At 46.5% G+C, this 15,789-nt stretch overlaps 1 long non-coding RNA gene across 1 annotated transcript; it reads left to right on the plus strand.

Annotated features, from left to right (window-relative positions):
* The first annotated feature begins 303 nt into the window (after positions 1-303).
* On the plus strand, positions 304-15,576 carry LOC103886434. The gene is made up of 3 exons (XR_650029.4): positions 304-400; positions 4,101-4,258; positions 15,228-15,576. It is a non-coding gene; the product is annotated as an uncharacterized LOC103886434 (long non-coding RNA).
* Positions 15,577-15,789: the final 213 nt, after the last annotated feature.

The following is a 15,789-nucleotide window of genomic DNA, read 5'->3' on the forward strand; positions in this document are numbered from 1 at the left end:
GTCTGTGCGGCTTTGGACAAGCCACCAGTCCTCTGTGGCCCACGGTCCCATCAGTAAAATGGGACAGGCTAGATATTCTCTGAGGGCCCCTGGCACCGGACATGCCGAAGCTCCCAGCCTAGATTCTATGGGGGCAGGGCTGGGTCTTGCAGCGAGGCCGTGCTGGCCCCAAATTCTGGCAGCAGCCGGAGCTGGCCGCCCACGCACAGGCAGGCAGGGGGAGGCAGGGTGCTGCAGTCTCGTTGCCAAGAGCACAGAGAACTTTCCACTGGGTCCAGGTTTTCATCACCATGGCAACTGCTGGGGGGTGGAAGCAGAATTTCTCAGCATTCCAGACACAGATTACATGGGGGAAGAAAGAACAAGAAAGACAGACCTGAGCCAGGCCTGAGAGGTCAAGGTCAGCACCCCCCGGAGCCCCATTTCCTCTCTGGCCTCTTCATATCCTTCTCCCCTCCTTCTCCTTTTAGCATTTCTGTCTGCCTCCTGTTCTCTCTGCATCTCTCTTTCCTGGCTCCCTTCCCTGAGCCCCTGCTTACAGGAGGTGGCTAGTCCGCATGTGCCACGTGCCAGGCACAGGTTCATGTGCTTCACACGTGGGGACTCATTTAATTCCCCTGCTCTGTGTAGGAGGCGCTATGATCGCTCCCATTTCACTGATGAAAAAATGGAGGCTCAGGGAGGTTGGGTGACTTGCCTCACAGTAGATGGTGGACTTGGGAGTTTGATGGGACTCCAACGACTGCACCCTCAGTTACAAGGTATTTGGATGGTCTCCCTTGTTTGAGAAACTCAGGGGCCCCCAGTGAAATGCAGGTGAGGGTGGGAGGCAGAAAAGAGGCACAGGTGGCCCATACTCTGGGGACCCCATTGGGCCTCCCCACTCTCTGTTCCTTCTGTCTCACCCCATACTGACAGTCCTGGTTTGGGCCAGGGCAGAGGGCGAGGCTGGCAGCCCATTCCTCCCGAAACACTGCTTTAGGGCTGATTCCCTGGCCTTGGCCGACCAAAGCACTCTCATTCAGGGTCAGGAAAGGCTCCCTAGTTTAGGGATGGCGCTGGAAAGTCCAGGGGGCCTAGAGACCTAGGTACCACTCCTAGCACTCACACATTCCCCAGGGATGCCCTGCAGAGAGAGAACCTGGCCCAGGAAGCCTGGCTTATGCCACACCATAACCCTGCAAGAAAATTCCTCAGAATTTCAGGCTTCACTGTCCTCCTTGCTGCCTCTTTGGTGAAGGCGAGGGATGGATGGGAGGCCACAGATTAGGATAGCAACTCAGCCATGCCAGTCACTTGGCATGGCCTCCATGGCTGGCCACTCACCAGCTTCTAAAGACCAGAACAAACTGGGGACTGGGAAAGTCCTGCTTCACTTCTGGGGACAGAGAACCTTTCATTCCTGGCTTTAAAGATGGCTGAGTCCTCGCCAGACTGGCTCTGCCTGTGCCTCACTCCCTCCTGGCTTCTGTATCCCGCAGCTCAAGCTCCTCCACTCACTGCCTTCAGTGTGATTTTTGTCTTCTGCTCCTTCTACAGATTGCCCCACATTTCTTCCAAATCGCTGGCTCAAATCTCCAAGACAGAGCTCCAGCATGGACCTCTTAATTATTAGTATCGTGACTGGGGAGAACTCCCCTTCCAGGCTATCCCATTGGCTGCTTGCCAGACTGCTGATTGGCTGCCCTGGGACTGGGGCTTCCCCCTGGTCCAATCAGCTATCACCAGGGAGGCCGCGTCCTCCTCCGTGGTGATACTGAATGTTACTGAGTGTTGTTGCTAAGATCATAGACGCAGTTTTTCATTGTTTAAGTCAGTGGGAGTTGCGAATCCTTTGACCTGAACAGCCACCAACTCACTACTTGAAGTCCTGCCCTAAGCCTCCAGCAAAGAGTCAGTTGCTTCTCTGCTTCCATATGGCAGTTGAGTTGGGGTTTCTGTTATTTGCAACCAAAGCCTCGTGGCTGACACTCATTTCATAGGTTTATGGCAAGATTGAATGAGTTGGGACCTGTTTCAGGCTTGGCCATGACCTCACAGAGCTGAGGTGAGGGGATCGAGAATGGTGCCCCAGGAAACCTGGAGGTTCCACTCCCACTCATCAGCCTCCTTCCAACGGCCAGCAAAAAGTGACCGGGGAGGCTTGTGTTTCATCTGTAGTCATTGGTGGCTGCTCCCTGGTCCCAGGATGCCTATGCTGGAAAGGACCAGAGAAATTAACTCATCCAACCACCTGCCACGATTTGGACCGGGGGGAACCCCAAGGCACAAACCAGGCTCTGAGAGGCCAGCCCTTGGCCAGGCCTCCCACCTGAAGAGCCAGGTTTCCATCACCCATATGGTGGGGAGGGTAATCTGCAGCCAGAGGCCTCCCCAGCCTCGCAGGGCTTGCTGAAGTCTCTCATCAAGCCAGCCCTACAAATGTCTCCTTGATTCCTGGAGCCTCATCATTGAAGGGATTGCGGCTGTGCCTCCAGAGTATTATTCATGCCTCACTATGTAGGCAGAATGTCCCAGCCTAGTGCTGGGACAGGGAAGGGTGGGAAGACACGGCCATTCCAGGAGGCAGAGGCCAAGGTGTGGAAGATCACTGGGGGCCCCGCTCCCCCATCCCTAGCCTTGGATAATGCAGAATCACTCCTTTGTTGTTTTATGAGGTCTTCCCTGGCATGGATGAAAATAAGCCCCCTTCTCACTTTCCCGCACATGGCTCTCCATGCGAGGCCAGTGAGGGGGCATGCCTACCTCTCCCCACTGAGCCTCACCCAGTTCTTTTACCCATCCACACTGGCCTCCACCTCCAGAACCCTGGCCACCCTAGTCATTGATGTCTGCTCTTTTTTCCAAAGTAGGGAGGACAAACTACAGCCCAAGGGCTAAATCTGGCCCACCCCTTGTTTTTGTAAATAAAGTTTTATTGGAGCACAGCCACACACATTTGTTTACTGTTGTCTGTGGCTGCTTTTGAGCTACAAAAGCCAAGTGGAACAGTTACAAGGGAACCCGTATGGCCCAAAGCTTAAAACATTTACTACTTGATCTTTACAGAAAATTTCTGACTTTCGTTCTAAAGCATCACTGGTCCCCTCCATTGCACAGGGGACCTCAGGAATGACCATTTAGGATGGATACCTTCTTTCCCCTCCTTGGACCCCATGTGTGACTGCTCAGTGCAGCCTCAGATGCTGTGGCTTCAGTAGCCATGGCCCAGTACTGGCTTCACAAGAATCCATGTGGGCAACACAGATGCCCAGGTCACATTTGCACAGCCTGCTGCTAAGGCCTGTTGCCCAGACAAGCTCCCCCAGCCCTTGAATTCTGCAGGACTTGCATTCATCTTTGGTTCTGTTTGCCTTTGTCACCTTCATCCCAATCTCTTACTTTATGAAGACAGCTTTGAACCATGGGTCTCTCATTCACTTGTGCATTAGCCCTCTCAGTTTTGTGTTTTGTATACATTTCAACTTCTTTTCCTTATGTCCATTCAAGTTGTTGACTTTAAAAGAGCCCTGTGGGGCTGGGAGCAGTGGCTCACACCTGTAATCCCAGCACTTTGGGAGGCCAAAGTGGGAGGATCGCTTGAGCCTAGGAGTTTGAGACCAGTCTGGGCAACACAGCGAGCCCCCATCTCTGCTAAAATATTTGTAAAAATTTGTCAGGTGTGTTGGCCTGTGCCTGTCATCTCAGCTACTTGGGAGGCTGAGGTGGGAGGATCATTTGAGCCCAGGAGGTTGAGGCAGCAGTGAGCCATGATTGTGCCACTGCACTACAGCCTTGGTGACAGAATGAGACTCCATCTTAAGAAATAATAAAATAAAAAAGTCCTTTGGCACATCGCTAGAGACTTCCTTGCTGGGCTGTTATTGATCCATCCTAATCAATACTCCTTAAGCATCATTACTCAGCCTGCTCTGACCCGTCTCCACCTGCAGCCTGCAAGCTTCCACTTTGCATCCGATCCGTCAGGATGCTGTCAGACATTTTGTCTAATATTTGGCTGGGTTTTTATTCTCAAATACTGCTGTCCACCTCTTAGAAAACAGAATCGCAGAACAGAAGGGACTTTTGGAAATCACCTAACTGATCCTCTTTCCTCACAGATGGGAAAATTGGGTCTCAGCAAAGCGACTGTCCAAGATGACAGCAAATGGGTGGCTTATTTTTCGAGTCAGGAGCTGGGTGCTATTTGCATGACCCCATGATGACACAGACTGCGTATCGGAGGAGGCATTCCGCTGTAACAAACAGGCCCACGCAGGTAACATCTCCCTGCAGCAGAAGCACATTTCTTGCTCACACTCACACTAGTCCTAGGGTAGGTATTGAGGGTGGGGGTCAGCTGTCTTCTACATGGTCCTCGGAGACCCAGGCTTCTTCCCTCCTGTGGCTCAGTCATCCTGTAGGGCCTCATCATGATCTGCCTCCAGCAGACAGAAGACAGAGCCCTGGCCCAGTTGGGAAAATCGTCCTTCTACTTTACTGAAATCCCAAGTGATTCTTTTCTGGCTCTCACTGCTCCCCTCCTCCTGCCAGACCTCGGCCTTCTCTGGGCCCCTGTGTCACAAGCTCAGCCCTCTGCCCACTGGGAAGAGCCTGGTCTGGGCTCCGAGCTGGTCAGGTGGGCAAGGCTGCAGTCCAAGTCACCAAGCAGAGGGAGGCTGGGCTCACTGAGCAGCTGGTGTGTGCTCAGTAATCATCCAGTCTGCAAGGAGGAGGGGGGGCTGTCCCCCATCCTGTGTCAGGAGAGAACAGGAAGCAGCAGCTGGCAAGGTCACAATTGGAGCCTGCCCACATGGAATTCACATCCCTCTCTGAATCTAAATGTGCCTGGTGCCATGGAGAAGGCAGCAGTGCCTACCTCTCAGGAGAATCCGTCAGATGAAGGGGTCTGCAAGCCCGGCTCTCTGAGAGGTGGGTGTCTTGGTGGCAGCTGCTGTGGTGGCTGGGTGAGATTATGACCCCTGGCCCCTCTTCTTAACATTCCATGTCCACCAGCACCTCATCTGCTAGCAGTTTTCTTAGAATCTATGTTGGTGAAGTCCGGGCTCTTGCTCCTGGCATCCAAGGCCTTCCCTTGGGCTCATCCCTGTCTCACCTCTCCCTACCACCTGCCCATGACATGTTCTTCCTTGAGTCAGGGTAGCATGGGTGTCTTTGGCATCATGCAATTCCTGGTTCTGCTATTTACTAGCAGTATGACCTTGGGCAATCTCTCTGTGACTCAGTCTTCTTATCTGTAAAATGGAGCTCATAATAATTAGTTAGCAGGGATATTGTGTGGATTAAGTGACATGAAGGTATGTATATGAGCCTAGCACAGTGCACCATAAATATTCGTTTTCTCCATGCCTTTCCCCTCTCTCATCTGGACTCACAAGGCTTCTTCTTCCTCACTGCCCAGCCAGTCGTCACTTATACCTCTGCTTCCAATAGTTTTCCACTTCCTGCTGGAGGTAGAGCTTCTCTGACCAGCTCATTCCCCAAGGATCTTTGTGATAGTACTAATTGATGGAGAAGAGCTATATATTTGTAACCTGCATAAAATGCAAGGCTCCACATGAACCAGTCTTTGCATGAATTTGCACTCCAAGACTCATAGTCTGGCAACCAAAAGTAACTTAAAATTACATTTCAATCCTTTTCTGATTCTTGAAAAACGATGGAATTCTTGACCCTTAGCTGACTTCTCAGAAGGTCCTTTGCCACGCCCACTGCAGCTCTCGCCAGCACACCCCACAAACTTCCCCCAGCCCCACTCCCATGGTCTGTCTCCCACCCTCTCCCCTCTAGTCCTTCACTGTGTACCTTGCTGGAGCCGGGGGTGGGGATGGGCATGGGGGTGGGACATAAACACCACAGATTAGTATGTCCTGTCCTCTTTACCTTCGGAGGCATTTGGGCTTGCCAGGGGTATCTCCTCTAATTTTAAACTCCTGAGAAAGGGACTCAGGATTTAGGAGATTGACTTTTTTTTTCTTTTTTTTTTGAGATGAAGTCTCACTCTGTCGCCCAGGCTGAGGTGGAGTGGCGTGATCTCAGCTCCCTGCAACCTCCACCTCCCGGGATCAAGCGATTCTCCTGCCTCAGCCTCCCAAGTAGCTGGAATTACAGGCACCCGCCACCACACACAGCTAAGTTTTTCTATTTTTAGTGGAGACGGAGTTTCACCATGTTAGCCAGTCTGGTCTCGAACTCCTGACCTCAAATGATCCACCTGCCTCGGCCTCCCAATGTGTTGGGATTACAGGCGTGAGCCATCACACCCGGCCAACTTTTTATTTTATAAAATTTCAAAAAGGCAGAAAATTTGCAAGAATAGTACAAGGAGCTCTCTTATATCTTTGACCAAAACGCACCAATTGCTTACTTTTTACCCATTTTCTTCCTTTCACTCTCTCTCTCTCTCTATATATATATATACACACACACACACACACAAAATATATGTATATATAACTATATAATCATATATTTTAATATATACATATATTTTACATCTTACATTGTAATGTTTGTATTATATGTACATATATATGTATATCTTTTTTCTGAAATCATTTGCAAGTAAATTGGAGATAATGTGCCTTTTTATCCCTAAATACTTCTGTGGGAATTTCCTAAGAAAAAGAACATACTGTTGTATAACCATAGCCCAGTTATCAAAATCAGGAAATTAAACATTCCAGCAATATACTATTATCTATTTCACAGTCCATATTAAAATTTAATCAATTGCCCCAATACTGTGCTTGATAGCTCTTTTATTTTCCTAGTCCAAGATGCAATCCACATTCCCTAATTGCAATTAATAGTCATATTTCTTTAGAAAACAGTATTTTATGTTTTATTTTTTTTTTCTGAATCCTGACCCCTACCCAGCAGTTCTTAGAACACTATGAACTTAATAGCAAATTAGTAAACACTGATCTGAATTGAGACAAAATGATTTAAATATAGTAACTGGAGATTCTGGGCCGGGCGTGGTGGCTCGCGCCTGTAATCCCAGCACTTTGGGAGCGCAGATTACCTGAAGTCTGGAGTTCAAGACCAGCCTGACCAACATGGAGAAACCATGTCTTGACTAAAAATATAAAATTAGCCTGGCATGATGGCACACGCCTGTAATCCCAGCTACTCGGGAGGCTGAGGTGGGAGAGTTGCTTGAACCTGGAAGGTAGAGGTTGCAGTGAGCCGAGATCATGCCATTTCACTCCAGCCTGGGCAACAAGAGTGAAACTCCATCTCAAAAAAAAAAGGATTCTCATACCCTATGACAAGCTGTTGGTTATGTACCCAATAGTCATTCTCCTGGATTGCTGGGCATGATAGTGGTTGGATGGAAGGATAGGTGGATGCATAAATGGATAGATGGATGACAGATGGGTAAATAAGGAATAGCTGGAGAGAGAGAGGATGGAATGGGCAGATGGATGGATGGATGGATGGATGGATGGATGGATGGATGGATCATAGATGGGCAGGTAGAGGATGGGCAGGTAGAGGAATGGATTCTATGAATGGAGAAATGGAGGAATTTGGTGATTTGTGGACACATGATGGATGGTTGGGGGAATGAATGGTTAAATTGGGAGAATCAGTGGGTGGAGATTGTTTATGCCCAATTTCACAATGATGGACTGAACGAAATACTTGGATAGGAGTCAGAGGTCCTAGGTTCAGGCTCCAGCTCTGCCTCCTCCTAGCTGGAGCTTCTGGAGAGCTCCTTCCCCAGTGGGACCTCAGCAGCATTCTCTATGAAATGAGGTTGCTGGGCTGAGGGGCCTCTTTGACCCTTCTAGTTTGAAACAACTCATGTCTCAGAAACGTTCAGTGGTTTTCTGAAGATGGTGGAGTTGGTGACCATGGAACTCAGATGTGGATCTGGACAATCTGGCTCTAAAGTGTATGTTTGTAAACTATGCTGCTTTCCTGCCACTGTTGAGACATCAGAAGAAAGATTCCGAGGCCAGCCAGGGGCTCTTTGTCTCCAGTGCCAAGCTCCACCTCTCCAGCCCACCAAGCCACCGCCTCAGCCAACCCCTCTGAGACCCAGACACCAGGAAACACCTGGGCTTGTTCCACATTTTGCTGCCTCTCCCAGAGCCCAAGGGATGACGCAAGTGGCATTTTCCACAGGCCCCTCCCTGCTCGCTTTCCTCCCAGCTCAGCCTCTCCATATCCCCCCGTCCCCATCCCCAGCACCCTTTGTCACACCCTCACCCCACACACGGCAGCTTGCAAGACTTCCTGCCCCCGCCATGCACCACAGGAACCCAGGAAAGGTGCCGCAGCTCCGCAGCTCTGAGACCTGGCTCCTTTCCAGCCATGTGCGAGTAAGGTATCAGCACCTGCCCACACGGATAGGAATTGGGCTCCGCTCCCACGGATACCAAGAATGCAAGATTTTCAAGGTGCCTTAAGACAGGTATCAACTTGCCTCCTGGATTCTCCAACAGGAGGCCCAGCAGGTGCTGAAGATGACAGCAAACAGGGGCACCAAAAACTAAATGAGGAAAAAGAAAATATTTTAGAAAGATAGTGATATGTAATGTTGCAAAAGCACTATCAAAGTAACAATCATGAAAAAAATCAGAATTCGGTTGCATTATGGTATTTCCATTATAGTCTTGTTTTACTTTTGTCTGACTTGTGGGGTGATGGTGAGCACCAGAATCTCTCTGGAATGTAGGGCCTTAGGAAGTCTTGATGTGGCCCCACCTTCCGCGAGTTTGGAGCAGCTTGATAGCTGGGACCAAGCTCTTGAGCAGCGAGAGCTGAGGCCTAGGCCCACAGTCTGGCATTTCAGAGGTCTGCGGATATGAATGCCACATGGAACCTCAGAGAAGCCCTCCTCCAGGGCTGCCTCCTCTAGCCTCAGCTCCCTGCAGCTTGGCCTCCCTAGGCCCACCTGAGGTAAGGAGTGCTCTCCCTCCCCACCAGATCACAAGTGTATGAACCCTCAGGGAGGTAACACACCTAAGGCCTCATACCTAGTTCCAGACAGAGCCAAGACTTGAACCTAACGTGGTAGGAAATAAAGGGTGCATGAAATACAATCCACATCATTTGTTCCAGGAGCCTTTACTAAAAGCTGTCCCTGGCAGTGACCCAACGTTGTAACTAGGTCAACAGTTCGCTTTGAACTTAAGGTTGGAAGAGATGGTTAATGTATTATTGCTATATCCTTTTGCAGAGATTTTGTACACATCAATTTTTAACCAGAACATGTGCTTAATACATCTACTCATCCCTCATCGAGCCCACTAACCTCTTCTGAGCACCAGCTCTGGACCAGACACCTCACTGCACTGATGGCCAGAAAGGTGTATAAACAAATAATTCACAACCCAGTTTGTGATTGAGAAAGGGCTTGCACTAAGTGCTCTGAAAGCACCAAAGACCGAATGACGAATTTTACCTGAAGAGGTGGGAGAAAGACTTACCAGGGAGCTGGCATTTTGAGCTGGGTCAAGAGGGATGAGAAAGAGGAAAGTGGGAGGAAGAAGTCACATTTCTTGAGCACAGTATTAATTAGGATAATGTTGTTTGCTACAGCAAACAAACCCTGAAATGGACAATGGGTCAAATATGATAGAAGTTTATTAGTTTTTCATGTAAAATCCAAAACCATATTTTTGATTAGCAGGTGACTCTCTTCCAAGTGGTGATTCAGGGATCCAACCTCCTTCCACATTGTGGCTCCACCATCTTCACCTTGTCTGTCTGCATCAAACTAGCAAAAGGAAAAAGAACGTGGAAACTTTCTTGAGAGAGGCTCTTTGTAGGCCTTACCCGAAAGTGGTACACATCATTCTGATCACATTCCACTGGCTAGCACACAGCAGGCTTCTCCCACACCACTTGCAAAGAAGAGTGGGAAATGTTATCTAAGCCTATGGCCAGGAAGAAGAACTGGGCTTGGTGAACAGCTCTGACAAACAGCTGTTCACTGTGTTATCTCTTTAAATTGTATTACGCTTATCGGCAACCCAGTAAAGTGAGGCATTGTTAGCATTCCCATTTCACAGATGAGAAAGCTGAGGCTTGAAAAGACTCATCAACCTGCCCAAAGCCTCAGACCTGGCAAGTGGCTGAGCTGCGATTCAACACCAGGTTTGTCTGTGTGGGTCCAAGGCTTGTTCACTTTCCTGATATCATAAGCTTCCCCAGGAAGGGGAAAGAACAGAAAGCAGACATGAAGGTGAACGGAGGAGTCTGAAAGACCAACAGAGGGTGAGGCAAAAGGAAGCACAGAGGGGTAGATTTTGAAGGTGGTGGCAGCAGCCAGTGTGGAGGCAAGAACATGCAAAGTGAATTTCATGAGAATCTTTGCAGTTCATACTGTCACCCACACATAGGCTGTGGGTACCAGAGAAGGGTTTAAAAACAGGCCCCACTAACCTCACTTGATCACAGATAGATCTTACATAAACCCAGATAGAAAAATCTTAAATAAAATACTAGCAAACAAAAACCATCTGCACATTAAAAAACAACACATCATGACTGTTGAACATGATGCTGGGGATATTAACCAAAGCAATTAGACAAAAGAAAGCAAGAAGAGGCAGAAGAATTGGAGAGGAAGAGATAACACCAATCTCTACTTGCAGGTGATAAGACTATACATAGGGAGAAGGCAAAAGGATATGAAATAATTGCTATAAACAATGAGGATTTATTTTATTTTTTTGAGATGGAGTCTCACTCTGTTGCCCAGGCTGGAGTGCAATGGTGCCTTCTTAGCTCACCGCAACCTCCGCCTCCTGGGTTCAAGTGATTCTCCTGCCTCAGCCTCCTGAGTAGCTGGGATTACAGGCATGTGCCAGCATGCCCAGCTAGTTTTTGTATTTTTGGTAGAGATGGAGTTTCACCATGTTGGTCAGACTGGTCTCAAACTCCTCCTGGCCTCAAGTGATCCACCTGCTTTCGCCTCCCAAAATGCTGGGATTACAAGTGTGAGCCACTGTGCCCTGCCTGATAATTTAATAAGTAGTAAAATATAAAATTAACATGGAGAGGCCTGGTGTGGTGGCTCACACCTGTAATCCCAGCACTTTGGGAGGCCAAGGTGAGTGAATCATGAGGTCAGGAGTTCGAGACCAGCCTGACCCACATGGTAAAACCCCATCTCTACTAAAAATACAAAAATTAGCCAGGTGTGGTGGTGCGTGCCTGTAATCCCAGATACTCAGGAGGCTGAGGCAGGAAAATCACATGAAACCGGGAGGCAGAGGTTGCAGCGAGCTGAGATCATGCCACTGCACTCTAGCCTGGATGACAGAATGAGACTACATCTCAAAAAAAAAAAAAAAAATTAATATGGAGAAATCAATAGTCTTCATATATATAACAAATTAGCAGTTGGGAGAAAAACTAATGGAAGAGCAGACTCCATTCATAATAGCAAAAATTAAAATATTTAGACATGCACCGAATAAGAAATGTGCAAAATGTATAGGAGGAAAACTGAAAACATCTCTGCAAGACACAAATGTCCACTGGAACAGATTGATGTATATACCATGATCGTGGTGGAAAAAATCAACATCATAAAAATGTCACTACTTCACAAGCTAATTTATAAACTTAATTTAGAAATTTAATCCTCCCACCCATGCTATCTTTTTTTTCATGGACCATCAGTGATTGATTATAAAATCCATATGGAATAAAACTAGTAAGGGTAGCCAGAGAAAAATCTAAAAAAGAAGAAGAATAGGGTTCCTAGTCTTATAAGATATTTAACATATTTTAAGCTTCTATACAGTTAACCCTTGAACAACGTGAGTTTGAACTGCATGAGTCACCTTATACATGGATATTTTTCAATAAATACATTGGAAAATTTAGGGGTAGATTTACAACAACTTGAAAAAACTCACGGACAAACTGTGTAGCCTAGAAGTATTGAAAAAAGTTTGAGAAAAATTAGATTTGTCATGAATGCATAAAATATATGTAGATCGTTCCTTTTATCATTTACCACCCTAAAAGATACACAAATCTATTACAAAAAGTAAAAATGTATCAAAACAGACACCAACACAGATCATACATGATGCCATTTGCAGTTGAGAGAAATGTAAACAAATGTAAAGATGCAGTATTAAATCACAACTGGATAAAATTAACTGCAGTACACACTGTACTACTGTAATAATTTTATAGCCACCACCTCCTGTTGCTATTGCAATGAGCTCAAGTACTGCAAGCAGTTGATTTCTCCAGTAAATTGCATATTCCAATACAAAATGATCTCTCAGTTCTTGCATCTTTTTCATTGTTTAGTGCAATATTGTACACCTGGAATAGCACAATGGGTCCCATATGAAGTGCCACTAGTGATACTGGAAGTGCTTTGAAGAAGCAGAGAAAAGTCATGACATTACAAGAAAAAGTTGAATTGCTTGATATGTACCATAGACTGAGGTAAGTAGCTGCAGTTACCCGCCATTTCAAGATAAATTAATCTAGTGTAAAGACCATTGAAAAAGAAAAGAAGAAAAGAAAAGAAAAGAAAAAAAAAGAAAAGAAAGGAAAAAGAAAAGAAGTCCACATTACAGTGGCTCACGCCTGTAATCCCAGCACTTTGGGAGGCTGAGGTGGGGAGATGGCTTGAGCCCAGGAGTTCAAGACCAGTGTGGGTAACATAGGGAGATCCTGTCTCTATAAAAAATTTTAAAATTAGCCAGGTGTGGTGGTGCACACCTACAGTTCCAGTTACTTGGGAGGCTGAGGCAGGAGGATCACTTGAGCCTGGTAGGTGGAGACCACAGTGAGCCATATCATGCCACTGCACTCCATCAAGGGAGACAGAGCAAGACCCTGTCTCAAAAGTTAAATAATATTAAAAACAAAGAGAAAATTATGAAGCCATCACTGCAGCTACACCAGCAGGCATAAAAACTGTGTATTTTCTTGTGAAATACCTTTTTATCTCATGTTGAAAATGCAGCTTTTACATAGGTGTGGATTGCTGGAAGAAAGGTATACCTGTCAACTCTAATACCATTTGAGAAGAAGTGAAGTCGTTATATGACAACTTAAAGAAAAAGGAAAGCAAAAGATCTAAAGCTGAAGAATATAATCCCAGTAAAGGATGGTTTGATAATTTTAGAAAGATATTTGGCTTTAAAAATGTCAACATAACAGAAGCAAGCTCTGCTGATCAAGAGGCAGCAGAAGAGTTCCCAGGCACCATTAAGAAAATCATTGAGGAGAAAGGATAACTGCCTGAACAGGTTTCAAATGTAGACAAAAGTGCCCTATTCTTGGAGAGGGGGGAGTCACAAAGGACATTAGTAAGGAAAAGCAGCAAACATTGGGATTTAAGGCAGGAAGGGATAAGCTAAATCTGTTGTTTGTGCAGATAAGTTGGGTTTATGATCAGGACTGCCCTTATATATAAAGCTGCTAGCCCCTGGGCCTTGAAGGAAAAGGATAAACATGAGCTGCCAGTTTCTTGGTTGTAGAACAAGAAGGCCTGGACAACAAGAACCCTTTTTCTGGACTAGTTCCATTGATGCTTTGTCCCTGAAGTTAGGAAGTACCTTGCCCGTAAGAGACTGCCTTTTAACATTCATTTGATCTTGGACAATGCCCTGGCCATCCAGAACCCCATCAGTTCAACACTGAAGTCAAAGTGTTCTACTTGTCTCCAAGCACAACATCTCTAGTTCAGCCTCTAAATCAGGGAGTCATAAGGGCCTTCAAGGTTCATCACATGCAGTGCTCTATGGAAATGATTGTCAACACTGCTGAAAAAAATGCTGATAGAGAGAACATTATGAAAGTCTAGAAAGAGGCCGGGTGCAATGGCTCACGCCTGTAATCTCAGCACTTTGGGAGGCTGAGGTAGGCAGATCACGAGGTCAAGAGATCGAGACCATCCTGGCCAACATGGTGAAACCCCATCTCTACTAAGAATACAAAAATTAGTTGGGCGTGGTTGTGCACGCCTGTCGTTCCAGTTACTTGGGAGGCTGGGGAAGGAGAATCGATTGAACCCAGGAGGCGGAGGTTGTAGTGAGCCAAAATCGTGCCACTGCACTCCAGCTTGGCATAGAGCGAGACTTTGTCTCAAAAAAAAAAAAAAAAAGACAAAGTCTAGAAAGATTACACCATTGAAGATGCCATTGTTATTATAGAAAAAGCTGTGAAAGACATCATGCTTAAAACAATAAATTCCTGCTGGAGAAAACTGTGTCTGGATGTTGTGCATGACTTCATGGCTTCATAGAATTTATAACAGATCCAATCAAGAAAATCATGAATGGGTTGGGTGCGGTGGCTCACACCTGTAATCCCAGGACTTTGGAAGGCTGAGGCAGGCAGATCACTTGAGGTCAGACGCTAGAGACCAGCCTGACCAACATGGCAAAACCCCACCTCTACTCAAAACACAAAGAAAATTAGTGGGACGTGGTGATGCACACTTGTAATCCCAGTTACCCAGGAGGCTGAGGCAGGAGAATCGCTTGAACCCGGGAGGTGGAGGTTGACATGAGCCAAGATCACACCAGTGCACTCCAGCCTGGGTGACAGAGCGAGACTGTCTAAAAAAAAAACAAAAAAAAACAAAAAAAACAAAAAACTCATGATTGATATTGTGAATATGGCAAGAAAGGTGGTGGTGGGGGTTGAAGGGTTTCAAGATATGGATCTTCGAAAAATTCAGGAGCTCGCTTTTGAAGCATCTGCTTGACCCTTTTCCAAGTGTACTTTCCTTCCTTTCATTTCCGCTCTAAAGCTTTTTAATAAACTTTCACTCCCGCTCTAAAACTTGCTGCAGTCTCTCCTTCTGCATTATGCCCCTCAGTTGAATTCTTTCCTCTGAGGAGGCAAGAATTGAGGTTGCTGCAGACTCTTATGGATAGGGATTCACCACCCGTAACATATAGTGCCATGTGACTCAGACTGGGCTATGTTCCCTAGTGGTAAGATATCTGTATGCCTCGCCTTCTTTGGCTGGAGGTGCTCAACCCCTGTGCATAGTTTTCTTCTGCCCTTTAACCCTCCTGCTTACTAAACAACCCCTTGGAACGATTCCACTTGGCCATAAGTGGCTCTGCTCCCCCCAGCTGATTTCTCACCTCACCCTAACAGGTGTCTCACGGGGGTGAGAAGGACCTTAGGGTCTGCACCGAGTAAAACTGAGGCTCACGAGAATGATAGGGCTAACGCCTAAAACAGGGCAATGTCTGGGGTTTCCTCTGCTTTTTCAGCTAAAATCAGATCTTTCCCAAAAACCTGAAAGCAACAACAACAAAAAGCTAACAGAGGAATGAACAAAAGACGACTCGGAGAGGAGTGCTTCTGAACCAGTGCCAGATGATGAGGAAAAAGACATAGAAGAGCCAGTGCCACAAAACAATGGACATTAGACATTCTGACCGAAGAGTTCTGATTATTCAATACTGTTTTACTTCTTTTACAACATGGACCTGTCTATGATATGAGCCCTGAGACTAAAGCAAACAGTGGAAGAAGACTTGGTACCATATAGAGACATTTTTAGAGAAATGTAAAAGCAAAAATGTGAGACAAAAATTACAATATATTTACATAAATTTACACCAAGTGTCCTTGCTTCTCCTGCCCCTTTTCCTCCTCCTCTACTTCTTCTACTTCTGCCACCCCTGAGACAACAAGACCCACCCCTCCTCTTCCTCCTCCCTGTCAGCCTACTCAGTGTGAAGACCATGAGGATAAAGACCTTTATGGTGATTCACTTCCACTTAATGAATCTTAAATCTATATTTTTCTTCCTTATGATTTACCTAGTAA

The sequence above is a fragment of the Papio anubis genome, chromosome 7 (genome assembly GCF_008728515.1).
Source record: "Papio anubis isolate 15944 chromosome 7, Panubis1.0, whole genome shotgun sequence".
Taxonomy (NCBI): domain Eukaryota; kingdom Metazoa; phylum Chordata; class Mammalia; order Primates; family Cercopithecidae; genus Papio; species Papio anubis.